The 18305-nt window shown below is 42.0% G+C and overlaps 1 long non-coding RNA gene across 1 annotated transcript in view; it reads right to left on the bottom strand.

The window, feature by feature from the left end:
* Positions 1 to 921: 921 nt before the first annotated feature.
* The window catches only part of LOC136611529 (uncharacterized), a 33929-nt gene continuing 16545 nt past the window's right edge, over positions 922 to 18305 (bottom strand). The window contains exon 4 of the long non-coding RNA XR_010790288.1: positions 922 to 1821. This is a non-coding gene — a long non-coding RNA (uncharacterized lncRNA). The remainder of the gene's footprint in view (positions 1822 to 18305) is intronic.

Below are 18305 nucleotides of genomic sequence, written 5' to 3'. Positions count from 1 at the left end.
GCCAAAAGTGAAAAATGCGGCTTGACAGTCATTGTAAGTGGACGTATCTCCTTCAAGCTCCTGAAGAGAATCGGATCCCCCATCCTGGTTAAAGGAGTTCTCGGCTCTGAAGGCACGAGATCCGATGCTGGACAAGCGCCCCTCCTCCCCTCCTCCTCCTGCTGTGTGGTGAGCAACAGAGACCAACCCTACACAGACGAGGGGTGTAAACTGCAAACTAAAATTTAGCAGACCCTACTAGGGAACAATGCTGCATACTCATGCATAACTTAAACTGATGCACCAAGCACACTTGAGAAACCAGATACCGGGGTCCTGTATTGCCATTGCCTAAGATCGCTGTAATAAGCAATAAGGCATGGTAGGAGAGAAGTCCTGCAATGCCTTATCGTAGCGATCATCAGTGCTGCAGTGTAAGTCTCTCAGAGAGACACAGATAGTGTAAAAAAAATGATCAAAATAATGTACAAAAAATAAAAATGTAAATAAAATGTAAAAAAAACCCCTCTTTTATGCTTTTTCTCCTATTAGCATAAAAAACAAAAAAAACCCCACACATTTGGTATCATCGTGTCCATAAAGACCTGTACAATAAATCAAACATTATTTTTATCCTGCACGGCAAAAAGCATAAAAAAACGCTCAAATCCTGAGGCAAAATGCCAATTTTTAGCATTTTGCCTCACAAAAATGCAAAAAAAGTGATTAAAAAAACGTATGTACCCCAAAATGGTACCAATAAAAACTACAGATCGTCTTGCAAAAAATAAGCAGTCATAGACCTCTGTCCATGGAAAAATAATATAGGACTTTGAATGCAGTGATTTAGAAAAAATAATCATTTCCAAAAAAAGGGTTTTTATTGTTGTAAAGTGGAGAAACCTAAAAAAGAATTTTAGTATAATTGTAACCGTACCAACCCGCAGAAAAAATGTAGTGTATCATTTATGCTGCATAATTAATGTTTAAAGAAAAAGAAAAGAAATCTATGGCAGAATTGATGCGTTTTCTCTCCCTACGATCATAAAGAAAAATGAATAAAAGTTTTATAATACAGTCTGTGTACCCAAAAATGGTACCAATACAAACTACAGTTCGCCACACAAAAAACAAGCCCTTACACGGCCGCGTCGACAGAAAAATAAAAAAGTTATGGCTTTTGAAAAATGGAGATGAAAATATACCAAAAATCGTTTCAGCCTCAACGCCAAAATAGGCCATGTCCTTAAGGGGTTAAAGAAAGTCAACAGATCTCCATCAGATCGCCAGAAGGCCTCAAAGAAGCTTGGTCAAAGTTAGAAATTTCACCAATCGACATTCCCTCGTGGCTTCCAGTCCAACTGCAACATCAGATACCACAGTTTACAAAGCCGGATAAGTGGAAGCTCACTACAAGGCGCAAAACCTCCAGAAGTAAATTGATTGCGATTCATAAATCACATAATTTGACGGTTGTTGTTTTCTCTCCCATCCTGTTTCCCTCTTCATGTGAATGAAGGTCCCTCCGTTTATGCACAAACTCTCTGCAGACTCCAACCGGCTGGGATTCGGGTGATGATTTCACCTCTTTGGGACTCGTGAGTTTATAAATCCACAACCGATGCTTTGTATTTTGTTGTTGTAGCTACTTTGGGTCTCGGTTTTTGTCTCCGTCGCCTCCGGGGGTCATGGCAGGTGGGATGGGCTCAGCCCCCTGGCAGACGGCCATCTGGTACTCTGGGAATGCCTTCCCAGCTAGGCTTGGAGGCGGCCCTTACTGCGTTCTCAGCTCACTCTCAAAAGCCATCCGGCATGCCCCCTAGTAAATGCAATGGACCTCTACTGCAAATTAAAAAAGAGGAAAAATGTTACACACTAAATTTATTGTGAAGTTTATTGAGCTCGCTTGTAACAATACTCAAGGGACCTCTTATGGGATCAGATGCATTCTATCAGCAAATAGAGAGAGTTTTCGGACAACCTGGAACCCATGGATTCACTTCTTTTGCATCAGCCTAACTAGGATTAAGCTCCCCAACTCTAACTCTGATCACTGTTGAGCCTCAATCTGGTTTTCTCGCTGCCTCTCTCAGCATTATAAACTGACATCTCGTCATTGTTCTTTGTCATTGGTATATGTTAATACTCTTCTATCTACTTTTTACCTGCAACCTGGATGTTACTCTGCTGCGCACAATTAACAGCACCCAAATCCTTGAGCCTTACCTACTCGGCTGGCAACAGATATCCGGCCTTGTAGGTCAAGAGAATTATTATTATGTATCTTATTTATAAAATTATCTTTCTCTGTGGAAACATGTTTCTACTATGTCAGAAGCCCTGCGTGGCTCACTTCAATATCTTCCCCGTTTACTATACTGTAATGCGGATTTTTTCTCAACGTGAAATAAATAAAAAAGGTTGTTAAAAAAAAAGAAAAATAAATTTACTTTTACATTTATAATATCTTCCTTATTTATAACTTTATAACATAAAAACATAATCAATTTAGAATCCCATGCATATAATTTCTGCAAGTACAATGGGACACAAAGCAAGCATAGATTGTCTAGAATAAAATACATCTTTTTAATAAATATAGACAGTAAGCACACCCTAGTCATAAAGTTTTGGCATAGTGACAACATTTACTACTGTGCCAATCAGCGAATAAGGAAAGATGACAGCATTGCCCTCAAACATCATCTTGGATGTATATAAAGGGCGCCCGTAGCACTAAGGTTTATAACCAGCTCTTATTTTCTCTGGAAGTGAAGAGCTTAACTACACCTGCATCATGAAACTCACAGTCATCTTCCTCTGTCTGAGCGTTGCCAGTTTCATTGGTAAGTCTTATACTAAATTACATTTTGTTGGTTTATTCAATTAATTGTCTTGTTGTTTTCCTAATGCTTACATGAAAATCTCTGTCAAGATGGTTTAAATAATGACTTAAATATTAGTTTTTGCAGTGCTTGGTGCTCTATGGGTAAGGGAAATTAACTCCTATCTCTCAGCAGTCAATGTTGTCCCCATATTCATGTAAAGAAGAACTGTTGAATGTAAACACAAACTTGGCTTCTGCAGGATTGTACAATGTCACGGTAGAAATAATGAAATGGAAAGTAATAAATTGTTAACATGAGTGAAATTGTTCAATGAATATAAAATCATAACAGGTCAAAGATTATAATTCTCATTATCTGATATTTTTACTTTTTGAGTAACCTTTGGATAAAACCTACAGTGATGCCATGTACTATTTCTATCTTATATCTGTCTCATCTATGCAGTCAGTTTAAATTCTCATCAATGGTTATAATAAGATTTAATTTCTATGTAATAAAGTAATTGTTTTCATTTGTAATAGTAAATATCAGTTATCCATTAGAAGACGTGACACAATAATACAAGCTTATTACAATCTATCTGATATGTAACTATAAGATTTGTGTTAATTCCCCAGTTATTACCTTAGTAGCCACCAAAACCTGTTTTTGCCTGTTTAAGTTTCAGCCGCCATGATTTTCTATTGTTTTATTGATGATGAATGACTCATTGTTTTAAGAGGGGGAAAGAGAATGTAGCTTTTTCTGCATTGTATGGGGATACATATAAATCGTGTAATTTATAGGTTTCTTGCTTGGCAGATGTAAAACAAAAATCAATTTTGCCCTTGTGTATAATTATATTCCATAGTGCTTGAGGCTCACATTAAATAAATGTTTTTAATTTCTTCCAGTTTTTATGGTCAGGTGGATATCTAGTGTTTGGCATGAAGGCTCTAGTACCCTGTTGTACCGCCTCTAGTTTGGATACAAGATTTGATATCTAGTGTTTGGGTATTTTTTGTTTTCTTGTAACATAAGCCTGACAAACTTTTTATGTTTATAATGACCGTTTAGTTTTTATTCCTTTTTGTTTTAAGTTCCATGAAGACATTACTTTTAAATTCATTCAGAATGTATTAGCATTCTTCTTTATGCCAAAACGTAATGCTCTAAGGCATTATGAGACATGCTGTCCTAATATATCATTTAATGTCTCCTATGAAAGGCTTTAGAAAAAGGCTTTTCTCCCGAGTCCTTTCTAAGTTCTTTCACCCCTTTGATTATAACTCACTCATATTGTGGCAATTAATGAGTTAAATGATAGAAGGAAATGCTGATTTCAATCCCGAATGATAGAGCAGAAACTACAATTATTAATTATTAGACAGCCGAGCACCAGTGGAGTACATATTAACCCCTTAATGACATGGCCTATTTTGGCGTTGAGGACCAAATGATTTTTGGTATTTTTTCATCTCCATTTTTCAAAAGCAATAACTTTTTTATTTTTCTGTCGACACAACCGTATAAGGGCTTGTTTTTTTGCGTGGTGAACTGTAGTTTTTATTAGTACCATTTTTGCATACAGACACTATATATTTTTTTTTAATGATCGTAGGGTCAGAAAACGCATCAATTCTGCCATAGATTTTTTTTTTTTAAGCATTATTTATGCAGCATAAGGGACATACTACATTTTTTTTTTCTGCGGGACGGTACGGTTACAACGATACCAAAATTCTTCTATTTCTTAGGTTTTTCCACTTTTCCACAATAAAAACCCTTTTTTTTTAAATGATTATTTTTTTCTAAATCGCTGCATTCAAAGTCCTATAACCTTTTTATTTTTTGATGTATGGCGCTCTCTGAGGGCTTATTTTTTGTGAGACGAGCTGTAGTTTTTATTGGTAAAATTTTGGGGTACGTACTTTTTTTGATCACTTTTATTGCGTTTTTTTGGGAGGCAAAATGCTAAAAATTAGCATTTTGCCTCAGTTTTTTTTTGCGTTTTTTTAACGCTTTTTGACATGCAAGATAAAAAGCATGTTCAATGTATTGTACGCGTCGTTACGGATGCGTCAATACCAAATATGTGGGATTTAAAAAAAATTTTTATGCTAATATGAGAAAAAGCATTAAAAAAGTTTTTTTCCCCTTTTTTTACATTTGTTTTGTACTTTATTTTGCTCTTATTTTTACACAATCTGTGTCCCTCTGAGTGACTTACACTGCAGGACTAAAGATCGCTACGATAAGGCATGGCAGGACTTCTCTCCTGCCATGTCTTATCGCTTATTATAGCGATCTTAAGCTCTGGCAATACAGGACGCTGGTATTTTGCGTCCAGTTGCCATAGCAACCAGCCAGGCTCTCGCGATTATATCACGAGAGCCGGCTGAAGTCACAGAGGGAGCGCGGCAGGGAAGGGGTTAACGACGGGTAGGCGCATCTCCGATGCCCCCTGCTGTCGCAGCGAGAGGCCAGCTACTAGTGACAGACGGCTCCTGCTGGGGAGGGAAGGGGTTAAAGACCAAAAGGGAAGAGCCATTTTATTGGAAGCTTTTTTGCTCTCAAGGCATCTGTTAGGGGCTTTAGGATCCATCTCTTCGCCAGTGTGCTTGGCGCATTAGTTTAAGTTATGCATTAGTATGCAGCATTGTTCCTTAGTAGGGTCTGATAGATTTTAGTTTGCAGTTTACACCCCTCGTCTGCATAGGGTAGACCTCTGTTGCTCACCACACAGCACTGGGAAGGGGGGGGGGGGGACTTGTCCGGCATCGGATCTCGTGCCTTCAGAGCCGGGAACTCCTTTAACCAGGATGGGGGATCCGATTCTCCTTAGGAGCTTGAAGGAAATACGTCCACTTACAATGACTGCCAAGCCACAATTTTCACTTTTGGCCACTAGGTGGTGCTAGAGCTAATTGGTTAGTTGTTATGAAGAGTTCTATGTAGCAGAGTTGAGAGAGTTGCTGCTTCTTTTATTAAACTGTATAAGATTTGTGGAAAGCAACCAATAATAGTTTAGGCACTTTTGCCCAGCAGTTGGCTACTTTTATTGGTTATTTATTATTTTATTTGCTGACTCCTGGAATCTGTGTTGCTGCAGAGATGTAATGTGTAGTCACAGTACAGGAGCTTTGGGCTGCAGCTTATGAGGACAGCAGCTTATGATCTGGCGCTATCCATTTGATGTAAGGGTACGTCTTTTTGCGGGAAGTACCCCGCTCCCATGATGTACCCTTACATCATGGGGAAGGAAGGGGTTAAAAATCATTATTTCAAACATGATATGGTTAGTGAAGGACATTAAAAAAATCTCTAAAACACATCTTACAATAGTTACTGATAGCCACAAAATGCAATGGATACATTCTATAGTAAACATATAGAAACTATGCCGCATGCATGCCCACAGTGTGATGTTCAGGCCAAAGAGGTTTGATAACATAAGAGAACTACATTAATGACCAATATTTATAACATAAAGATGTGCAGATGCTGAACAGAATCATATATTAAAGCACTGCAATACATAAGACAAACTGATTCAGTGTAGAGCAGGATGATTTACATGGAAGGAGAAAAGAACGTATCAGTGAGACTTGGGTCATCCTGGAACTATATGGTATCTCCATTTCTCTAAAGTAATGCATGCATTCCTGTATCATAAGTGCTTTACAAAGTACTGTAAGAGAAGTGGAAGTTTGCTTCATTGCTTTTTTGTATCCTTTGGTTTACTTTTGTATGCAGGATATGGACTGTGGGACAATGATTGTTCTGTGCTTTCTTAACTTCAAAAGGATAACCAGTTTCTGGTTTTGTTTACAATGAGGTCTCCCTTTTTTATTTACAGGCACTAGCAAAGGACTAATTCTTGATCAAACGGTGCCAACTTTGGGTGTAAGTGACATTTTTTACGCTTTTTATCTTATATAAGATATGATTGTCTAATTGCCATCCAAGATAGGAGAAGACCACGTTATCTGACTTAGGGTGCGTTCACAAGAGCGTATATCGGCTCGGTTTTCACGCCGAGCCGATATACGTCCTCCTCATCTGCAGGGGGGGGCCTGGAAGAGCCAAAAGCAGAAACTGAGGCTCCCGCCCCCTCTCTGCCTCCTCTCCGCCCCTCTGCACTATTTTCAATGAGAGGAGGTGGGATGGGGGCGGGGGCTAAGGGCCGTGAATTAGCCCCTCCCCCACCCGCCTCTCCCCATTGAAAATAGTGCAGAGAGGTGGAGAGGAGGCAGAGAGGGGGCGGGAGCTCAGGTTCTGCTCCTGGGCTCTTCCAGCCTCCTCCCCCTGCACATGAGGACAACGTATATCGGCTCGGCGTGAAAACCGGGCCTTAAAAAGCTTGTGTGTACACAAGTGTTAATGAAAACACACAAGCTTTTCCGAATCAGATGCAATAAGGCCCATTTACACAGGATGAATGTCGGGCAAACGATACCCAACACTCGTCCTTGTGTTTCCTCACTCCTGTGCTGTTGAACAAGCGCTAGCAGAGCAGGCTCACTCACAGAGCAACCAGCAGGGGGAATCGGGCAGTGCATGTTGCAGCAGGGGGTGGGGCAGTGACTTAATACAGCGGCCGTTCATTACTAAACAATCACTATTCACACTGAACTATGAGTGATGGGCTCATCCCTTATGCTGCATAAACGATGGCCAAGGAGTTCATTGCTCATCGTTCAATGTAAACAGCGGTCGTTCAGTACGGAACGGCCACTATATTAGGTGAATGGAGAGGGGCGGGGGAGAGTGAGGAGAGAAATCTCCTGCATTGCCCCACCTTCCTGCTGCCCACTATGTGAGAGCCAGCAATAGCCACTCCCTTGTGACAGCACGGGAGCAAGGACATGCGGGGACGAGTGTCGGGCACAGTTTGCCCGACATTCGTCTAATGTAAATGGACCCATAGTCATCTCCTTTAGATATGTGGGCCATTCTCTAGATAGATGTGCAATAAACATAATTATTAGTGTGGAGCTGGTCTAGCTTTTTCCTTATAGATAATTACCATCAAGCCCAGGGTAAATGGAATGTAGAGAGTTGTTGAGTGAAGAGTAAAAGCCCCTTTAGACACAATGATTATCACTCAAAATTCGATAAAATCTGTCTTTTGAGCGATAATTGTGTGTAACTGCGCTGACATCGTGCAGTTTTCGTTAAGCAGTCGCTCATCGTTGTCTTTCAGCATGCTGAAAGAGAATGATGAGCCTTATCAGGAGTTCACAGCGAGATACAGCTGATACTATTGTTTCAGCTATATCCCGCTCCCTGAAGACAGGGGGGTATGAAGAACACAGCTGTCCAGCTGTGATCTGCATACCCCGCTTGGAGCGCGTGGCTATATAACATCTGGGCGCTCCGAGCAGAGAACAGCTGGATGCAGAACACAAGCGGCCCCACTTGTCTTCTGCGTCCCCCGCTCGGAGCGCAAGGTGATCGCTCAACGCTTCAGCAATAATCATAGTGTCTAAATGGGCCTTAAGAATATAGTAGCTATATATATACACACACATATATATAATATATATATATATATATATATATATATATATATATATATATATATATATACATACATACATACACACATACACACATATACACACATATATAACATTGGCGGGAACAGTATGTACTATACAGGGTTACTATAAAAGAATTAACCACTTCCAATGTTATATAGAACAAATACCATTAAACAGGTTGGCACACAGTATGCATTATATATGTGTGATGTCAGCATTATGTGAGCACCCATGGAGCAAGATAGTTCAGAACATCTAATTCCTATTATCTTGTAGCAATGTTGATTCAGAGGAAAGAAAAAAAATATGAGGTAGAAGCCAATTTTTCTCATTTTAAGGAAAAATAATCTTGACAACAAATCTGTCAGTCAGAATAAATCCCTGGATCAACTACCTTTCTGAGGTAATCTAGTGACTGTGACATGTAATATAGTGGCACTCAAGACATCCAGGCCCTTCTTGAACTCTTTTAAGGAGTTTATCATCCTCACTCGGAGTCAATAAAGCTGAGGGCATCTCCAAGCTGATCAAACTTTGTCCTCCTGAAGTTTAGTGTTTTTGATGCTCCCCAACAGCAAAACCCCCTACAGTAAGACAAGTGGAAATGTATTATATTTGGTCACCATTTCGCAGGTTCCCCCGATCCGCACCTTTGTTATTCAGCCAGGTCTTTTAATTAATATTAAGCCTAAAAGAGTTATCCCTCTAGTTAGGTCTTGTACAAGTTGGAAATGTAATTCTGTTAAGTTATTGTCATAAACTTGATTCCTTTGTGAGAGTCACACATTTCAGTTACTCAGTTCTGCATAATCTTCATATATATAAAATAGGATGTATGGATGTGCCACCATAACTCAAACGCCTGGAGCAGTTTCAACCAAACTTGGTACATATATAACTCATCCCATGGAAATGATCCCAAGATTTATTGTCAATGTATCTCCATGTTCCGAGCTGTTCATTTGGGATCTGGGATTCCAAGTGTGTAACACGCACGCAGTACATACCACAGTATCCACCCTTGATTGACTGTTCAAGGACTGCATATTTGGTACAAGCTATACATGAGGGTGCGTTCACACGAACGTATATCGGCTCGGTTTTCACGCCGAGCCGATATACGTTGTTCTTGTGTGCAGGGGGGGGGGGGAGGATGGAAGAGCCTCAGAGCAGGAACTGAGCTCCCGCCCCCCTCTCTGCCTCCTCTCCACCCCTCTGCACTATTTGCAATGGGGAGAGGCGGGGCAGGGACGGGGCTAATTCGGTCCACTTAGCCCTCCCCCCACCCTGCCTCTCCCCATTGCAAATAGTGCAGAGGGGCGGAGAGGAGGCCGAGAGGGGGGGCGGGAGCTCAGTTCTTGCTCCTGGCTCTTCCATCCCCCCCCCCCCCCCTTGCACACGAGAACAACGTATATCGGCTCGGCGTGAAAACCGAGCCGATATACGTTCGTGTGAACGCACCCTGAGGCAGTATTGGTAATAATTGAGAACATTTTAAATAATAGGAAGAGTACAGATAAAAATGCAACTTAAAAATAACAGATAAGCAGTAAATAAATAGAAATAACTAAAGGCCCATTTACACGAGCCGATGATCACTTTAAAAATAGCTGAAAGGTGATCGTTTTAGTGATAATCGTTGCGTCTCAGTGTGCACCCATCATGCACTGTCGTTTGAGTGATCATCGGCTCACGTAAATGGGCCTTTATTAAGTCCTAAAGTCCCTGAATCGTAGGCTGCCTGTCCACAGGCGTTGCGGTATCCTGCGGAGGATCTTTGCCACCCGGGAGCAGGAGCCAGCAGACGGATCTCCACCAGTCAGCCTATCTGCCAGATAGGCTGACCACGGAGAATCGCAGCAAATCGCACCATGCTGCGATTTGCCAGCCATGAGCAGAGAATCACAATGATTCTCCGCTCGTGGACAGGGGGGAAGCGCTCTCTAAAGCAACGCTATGGAGAGCTTTCACTGCGTTCCTCGCGGCCAGATTATCGCCACAAAGAACGCTATGAAAACCCGCCCGTGGACAGGCAGCCTTAAGTTGTATACTTAAGACACAACACACATACACCAGCTCCCATTCTCACTTTTTCTGTTTACTTATCAAGTGCTTAGCTGCAGTAAGGCCGCTTTCACATCTGCGCTGGAACCTCCAGTTGAAGATTCTGTCACAGTCCTGGCACAAAATGCATGAAGAGATAGCCCAGTAAAATGCCGGGCAGCTGAGTGCAAACCGAACAGACCCCATTATTAGTCAATAGGGTCCGTTCAGTGCTGTTCGGTTCTATCATAAGACAAACCTGATCGTCCAGAGGATTCCCCTTTCCTGCTCCCTAAACAGAGCAGGTAAAAGGGAATCCCCACTGCAAATGTGAAGGCAGCCCAACTTTTGCAAATGAATCCTCTGTTTGGAAGGAACACAGAATATTTGGAACTTAGTTATACAAAATGAAAGACATGAAAAACCCATTGAATTATGTTGGCTAGATCAATAATACTTTGGTTCCTAGAAATCATAGAAAGTGTCTCTTATAGTAAGCCTGCATATACTGTATACACTCCTTGTATGTGTGCTCTGCTCTGACTGTTAGATGAAGGTCAGAAATATAAAGCTCCTCTCCACTGAGTGACAGATATTTGAAAATGAGTTTTCCAAACCTGAGAGCCCCCCTGAAGTTTCTGTTATCTCAACACCACAATCCTGTTTTTAAAGAAAACCTCATAAAAAGCACAGCGACCGACAGATACTGTATCACAGAACAAGGTTGCAACTGTCCCCAATTTGTCCTTGTTGAGACAATTATTAGGAAGATGCATTACATGGAGTTCATTCAAATGAATGAGTGTTCCAGAATGACTAGTTCAATGTAACCTAAAAGTGTTCTCTTTACTTATATTTACTGATCTGTTTGCTTTTTGCTAATTTCATTTCAGATACAGCAATTGGTGGGCTATGGCCATCGGCTTCTTTGCATTGAGAACATGCTTTCCTGGAATGTGGTAAATTTTAATATAGATGTATAAAATGTAATATTAACCCCTTTCTTCTCTGTGGCGTACATGTACATCACAGGGGTACTGGCTGGGTATGATGTGGGCTTCCTGTTATATTACAGCAGTACATGTACATCACAGGGGTACCGGCTGGGTGTGACGTGGACTTCCTGCTATATTACAGCAGTACATGTAGATCACAGGGGTACCGGCTGGGTATGACGTGGGCTTCCTGCTATATAACAGCAGTACATGTACACCACAGGGGTACCGCCTGGGTATGACGTGGGCTTCCTGCTATATTACAGCAGTACATATACATCACAGGGGTACCGGCTGGGTATGATGTGGGCTTCCTGCTATTTTACAGCAGCACATGTACATCACAGGGGTACCGCCTGCGTATGACGTGGGCTTCCTGCTATATTACAGCAGTACATGTACACCACAGGGGTACCGGCTGGGTATGATGTGGGCTTCCTACTATATTACAGCAGTCCATGTACATCACAGGGGTACCAGCTGGGTATGTCGTGGGCTTCCTGCTATATTACAGCACAACATGTACATCACAGGGGTACCGGCTGGGTATGACGTGGGCTTCCTGCTATATTACAGCAGTACATGTACATTACAGGGGTACCGGCTGTGTATGACGTGGGCTTCCTGCTATATTACAGCAGTACATGTACATCACAGGGGTACCGGCTGGGTATGACATGGGCTTCCTGCTATATTACAGCAGTGCATGTACATCACAGGGGTACCAACTGGGTATGACGTGGGCTTCCTGCTATATTACAGCAGTACATGTACATCACAGGGGTACCGGCTGGTTATGACGTGGGCTTCCTGCTATATTACAGCAGTATATGTACATCACAGGGATTCGGCTGGGTATGACATGGGCTTCCTGCTATATTACAGCAGTCCATGTACTGATGGGCTTTCTAGTGACCCCCCGCCAGTATATAGTCCAGTGCTACATGTGTTATACTGCGGCAGGATCAGCTCCTAATTTACACATCAGTCTGTATTGTTTCTCTGGTACGATGAAAAAAATCTTGCAATCCAGACTGAAAGTAATTCATCATCTTCCAGAAGCTCTTAGGCTGAATTCTCACGGGACGGAAATCCCGCGATTTGGCCGCACCGGAAAAATTGAGAGATTTCTGCGGGATAAGTGCTGCTTCAAAACCCACTGCAGTTTGTCGCAGCGGGTTTTGCAAACTGCAGATTGCAAAATCTTGTCCACATGGCTGGCTAATCCCGAAATTAGGAGTCGTGGGCGGATTTGCTGCACAAAAATTCGGCGCAGAATTTTCACGGCACATCCGTCCCGTGTGAACCCAGCCGTACTCACCATTATATGTAAGGACTTGCTTTATTTGAATTAGTTACTTAATTTTTATTTAAAAGGATTATTTGATTATTTTTTAATTAGTTCTACTCATGTTAAAACGTAATGAACTCTGTTATATTCACCTCTCCTGGGTCCCACCGCCCCAGCAGCTCTCCCCTATAACCTTGTATTTACAGGCTGTAGCAGCTTGTGTACGGGACATCGCAGGCTGCTGAAGCCAATCACAATATCTGAGCACTGAGGTCTGTGATTGGCTGCAGAAGTCTGTGACATCCCATTCCCATCAGACTAGCTCTGGAGCCGGTAAACAGACCTGTTTATGAGTATAGTGAAGTTGTTCTTTCTTAATCAGCAATAGATTGTCACCATGTCACTCACAATATACCTGGTCAAAAGCAAGCCAGCTAAAGTTTACTTTACTTTACAGATTGATATGCAATGTGATATCCGTATAAGGAATAAATATGTACTTCAAGTAATCATCACTCTTCTGGTAATTTACTTTTAAAATATACTTTATTTAATTATTTATTTTTAAATATAAGTCGTGTTAATTTTTTTTCACATTTACAAAACATGATAAAATATAGTATAATAATGCAATGCTTGTGATGCTGTGAATACTTGCAGATATATATATATATTTCAGTTTACTTCCCGGTAATCTTGTATGTATCCATTGGTTAGCAGCAGCAGATGTATATTGCCAGTGACAAGATTATTAAGTAACACAGGATTTCTTCTACACGATTCTTTGGTTTGTCCCAACAAATGGGACATAACATATGGAAGTTATCTAATTATGTGAGTAATCATTAATGTGACAAAAACTCAGAGTTGCGGTGACAGGTGACCGAGGAGGAAGAGTATTGTCCTACAAAACTTACACTTATTAGTCTCAGAACAGCAAACGGGCTTCCCAAGCAGACTACATGTATACAAGCGGACTTCAAAATATATTCATATTAAAGGTTATACTAACTCCGCCTTCACACGGGCGAGAAAATTGTGTAATTTTTGAGCGATACAAGAGTGCAAAAATACACAGAATTATGAAATCCATGCTTTTCAATGACCACTCCCATGTGCGATGCTTCCTGTCATACGATGTTGCAAGATTTGGAATTGCGAGATTGCTGCATGCCCTATCTTTCTGCGTTTTGTTATTTTCTCCCTCACCCAAGTTTCTCTATGTAGCCTCCGATATATTGCATCGCAACACACGAACCTGTGATGTTTGTGCGGTGCATTTTTAAAGTTAGCGACTCCTGTTCTGGTCTATCACACTACAAAAATGTGCAAGAAAATTGCAGGCAGCAGCGATGCAATGCAAGATTATTTTCCAGGAAAAAGAATTGCTGATGCTCAGACATCACATGAGCAAATATGCGATATTGCCGCGGCGATATCGTATCGCACTCGCCCGTGTGAAGTAAGCCTAAAGCCCCAGATTTATAAATGACGATTAGATCAGGACTATATGTGATAAAGGAAGGTTGAAGGGGTTGTCCCACTTCTAGATGTTTTGCAGCAGGAGGCTGACAGCTTTGTACATTGCGCAGTGGCTCGGATTGGTACTGCAGGCTGAGTCCCATTCAATTAAAAAGGACTCAGCCTGCAGTACCAACCCTGGCCACTGTGCAATGTACGGAACTGTCTGCTTCCTGTAACAAAGTAGCTAGTAGTGAGACAATCCCTTTAACACTGATGAATTATATCCGTACGAATATTATAAATGTGAAAGTAACTCCATCTGTCTGTTACTTTTTCAGGGCTAAACAGCTGAAGCAATTTTGATTAAATGTGGCAGGGAGATAGCTTGCATCTTGAAGAAGGACATAGGCTATGCTTTATCCTGAAAATTTATAGATTTCTCTAGCGAGTGAGACAAGACAGATATATTTGGTGATGCGCAGGTGCACCTCCACTTCGCCGCCGTGCTGTGAGGCGGAGGGGAAGGCGGTGCACATCATAAGATAGGCCTCCCCAAAGGGTAGACACGTGATGGCAGATGTCATTGCCACATGCATGTGATTATTAAACTAGCAGGGATACCTGGTGTTGCCCGGGATTAAAACTTGAAAGAAACACATTAGCCTGGATTGAGATTTTAAAGAAAATCTGTGTTGCCCATAGCAACCAATCACAGTGCAGCTTTTATTTTACTTCAGCAGTATAAGAAATAGCAACCAATCACAGGGCAGCTTTATTTTACCTCAGCAGTATAAGAAATGGCAATCAATCATAGCACTGCTTTTATTTTTCTTTACCTCGGCTGTGTAAAAAAATGAAAGATGAGTTTTAGCAACCAATCACAGTGCAGCTTTCATTTTGGGCTGTATGACACAGACAGACAGATTTTGCCTTACAATTCGAAAGAAAGACACATTAACATGGATTGAGATTTTAAAGAAAATCTGTGTTGCCCATAGCAACCAATCACAGCAGTTTAAGAAAAAACAACCAATCACAGTGCAGCTTTTATTTTGCCTCAACTGTGTAAGAAAGGGTTTCCTTTTGATAATCGTATTTTTTTTTTCTTTTTTCAAATCCAGTTTTTATTGACATTTTGTAATAAACAAAGAATACACGGGAATGACTGACATTCGTTTTACAATACCTGATAATGCGTACACAGGCACCTATGTATTATGGACCATATACCGTTGCCCTCGTTTGAAGGTAGTGGTGAGCTCTACCAAGACTTCTCATGTATGACTTAGAGTTTAAACCAGAGCTCTATCCTTGCGCCTATGTACTATCTGAGTATATCAGTCGTAACCAGGGGGAAAGGGAACCACCACTAATACACTTACAAGAACAGACACAAAGGGGGGGGGGGAAGAGGGGAGAGGGAGGGATCAAGGGAGGGGGGTCAGTGGAATAGGATTAGTATGCCGGGGGGGGGGGGGTATACCCTAACCCCTTGAGTGGCGGGTTTCCTACCACCCTGTCGTGCCCACCAGGGCAGGTTTTTTAAAATGGTCTAATCATTGAATTTCAACTAATTTTGCAGTGTGTCTCAAGAGCCATAACTTTTTCATTTTTCCATTGACATGGCCATATAAGGGCTTGTTTTTTTGCGGGACAAGTTGTGATTTTTTAAACAGGAGGGAGGAAAAAAAGAAATGGAGAAAAAAGAAAAAAAGGGGCCATGTCATTAAGGGGTTAAATAATGTATTAACTTCCTTCTCTGGGTCATTACGACGCATGGATACCACATGTGTGATTGTATTTTTGTTTTTTTACAAAGTAAAGGGAGACAAGTGTTTTTATAATTTTTTTTTAAATAATTTTTTAACTTTTTTTTTTTTTTTTTTGTCCCTTTAGGGGACTTCTACAGGGACCCATCAGGACCCCCTGATCACATTCCGGGGGTCTGATGGTGACAGCCCTTTACACGCTGCAGTGACAGCCCTTTACATGCTGCAGTCACATAGACTGCCGCATGTAAAGGGTTAACACAGCAGAGATCGGAGGTTTTCTCTGATCTCTGCTTTAAGAGCTGGTACCTAGCTGTCCTCTGATAGCCAAGCACCAAGCTCTCCCTGTCACAGAGACCATCGGCTTGCTTCTGACAAGCCGATGGTCTCTATGGCAACCTGTAAACAAAGCAGGACATTGCCGATATGCCGGCAATATCTTCTGCTGGTTTTTCAAAGCCCTTGCTTTGTTCTCTGTGGGTCTGTGCAGGCAGAGCACAATGTCACAGCTTGTGGCATTGTGCTCTGCAGCTCCCATAGTGATACATAGCCCGGAAATCTTCCGGGCTATGTCACTATGAGCAGTGGAGCTCGTCCCGGAAAATTTCCGGGCGTGCCACTCAAGGGGTTAAAAGAAAGGATCAGCCTCCATCTCACTCGTCCCAGCATGTCATCTGTCTCAGCCTGTTCCAGGGTGTCCAAATTTTGTTGAACTTATCGTGTGTATTTGTGGACCAGCTATGTAATTCTTCAAGGTTAAAGAGGTTGTCCACTCTGTCTTTCCATTGTCTAAGTGTTGGAGATGTATTTTGTCTCCAGAGATGAGGAATTAATGATTTGGCCGAGTCGAATAGGAAAGCTAGTAGTTTATTTTTCCTGGGTTGGAAGTGAGATGACGGTCTCCATAAAAGGACCATGTCTGGTGATAAGCGAAGATTTGGAGAGATGTTCTGGATGATTATCTCAACTTTCTTCCAAAAGGGGGAAATTTTAGGGCATGTCCACCAGAGATGGAGATATGAACCTGCCGTACTCCCGCATCTCCAGCAGGCTTCCTGGGGTGCGAGACCATGGTCATACAGCCACTGGGGGGTCCGATACCATCTAGCTAGCAATTTATAATGCGCTTCCTGGGACAGTATACATGGCGATATCCCAAAGGAAGTCTTGAGTATCGCCTCTACTTCGCTAGATGATAGTGAAACGTTCAACTCCTTTTCCCACGAGGAAATGAATGCTGGTTTGTAAGGCAGGGGGGCCATTATAAAGTTTTTCCGTAGGAAAGAAATTTTCCTGAGCGAGGTTTTATTTTCCCCTAGGGCCTTCTCAAAAGGGGTCCGCGGTCTAGTCGATCTATGTGTCTTCAAGAAATCTCTGAAGATCCCTAGAATATGGGCACGGTGTAGGAAAGAGAAATTTTTGGATGGTAGTAGTCTACTCAGAATAGTTGTTGGGTGAAGGTGGGCGAGTGATTGAAGGTCGGAGACCGTAAATGTATTGAATCTCTTCCAAACCGAGGCAGTGCTCGGGTCCAGAGGAAGGTCCAGTGTTTTGGTAATAATATGTAGTGGGAGAATGGGGGAGGGGGATGGGGCAAGTGTCGCCCTAAGCTCATCCCATACGCCACACGGACCTCTGAGCAACGGGTTAAAGGTTTTTGTTTTGTAGCGGTTCCTCAATGGGAGCCATAGGTCCTCCGATAATGTGACATTGCTGTAACCCTCCACTATCACGGATAAGAGGGCGTCCTTGCGGCCTTGGGATAAATCAATCCAATAGCGGAGTTGAGCTGCTCGGTAGAAATCATATACGTCTGGAAGACCGATTCCCCCCTTGGAGCTCCTCTTAGTTAGCAGTTTGTGCGCTAGCCTTGGCCTCCTCTGCCTCCACACAAAGCCCGAGAAGGCCGTTCGTATTGACTTGAAAAAGTTTGTTGGGAGATGAATGGGGATCATTCTGATCCTGTATAAAATAATCGGTAGGATGTAAGCTTTAATGATATTTTTCCTGCCAAACCACGATGTGGATGGCACATCATAGGTTTTGAGGAGATACTTAATTCGGTTCAGCAGAGGGATAAAGTTTTCTTTGTATAGGTCTTCCGCTCTTTTGGGAAACTTAATGCCGAGATAGTCCATTACAGCCATTGACCATGTGAATGGGGAGTTAGTTCTTAAAGATTTGCATTGGCTTTTGGGGATTGAGACATTCAATACCGTCGACTTCGAAAAATTAATCTTAAAATTGGATACGGAACTAAAGTCCTCCAATACCTTGGTGAGTCGTGGGAGACTTTTCCGTGGGTCCTTTATCAAGAAGATAATGTCATCGGCGAAAGCCGCTGTATGGAGCGATTGGCTCCCAATCGATAGACCTTGGACCATCTGGTC

Source organism: Eleutherodactylus coqui, chromosome 2 (genome assembly GCF_035609145.1).
Source record: "Eleutherodactylus coqui strain aEleCoq1 chromosome 2, aEleCoq1.hap1, whole genome shotgun sequence".
Taxonomy (NCBI): domain Eukaryota; kingdom Metazoa; phylum Chordata; class Amphibia; order Anura; family Eleutherodactylidae; genus Eleutherodactylus; species Eleutherodactylus coqui.
Note: the sequence above shows the minus strand (reverse complement) of the source record. Positions and strands in the feature narration are given on the sequence as shown.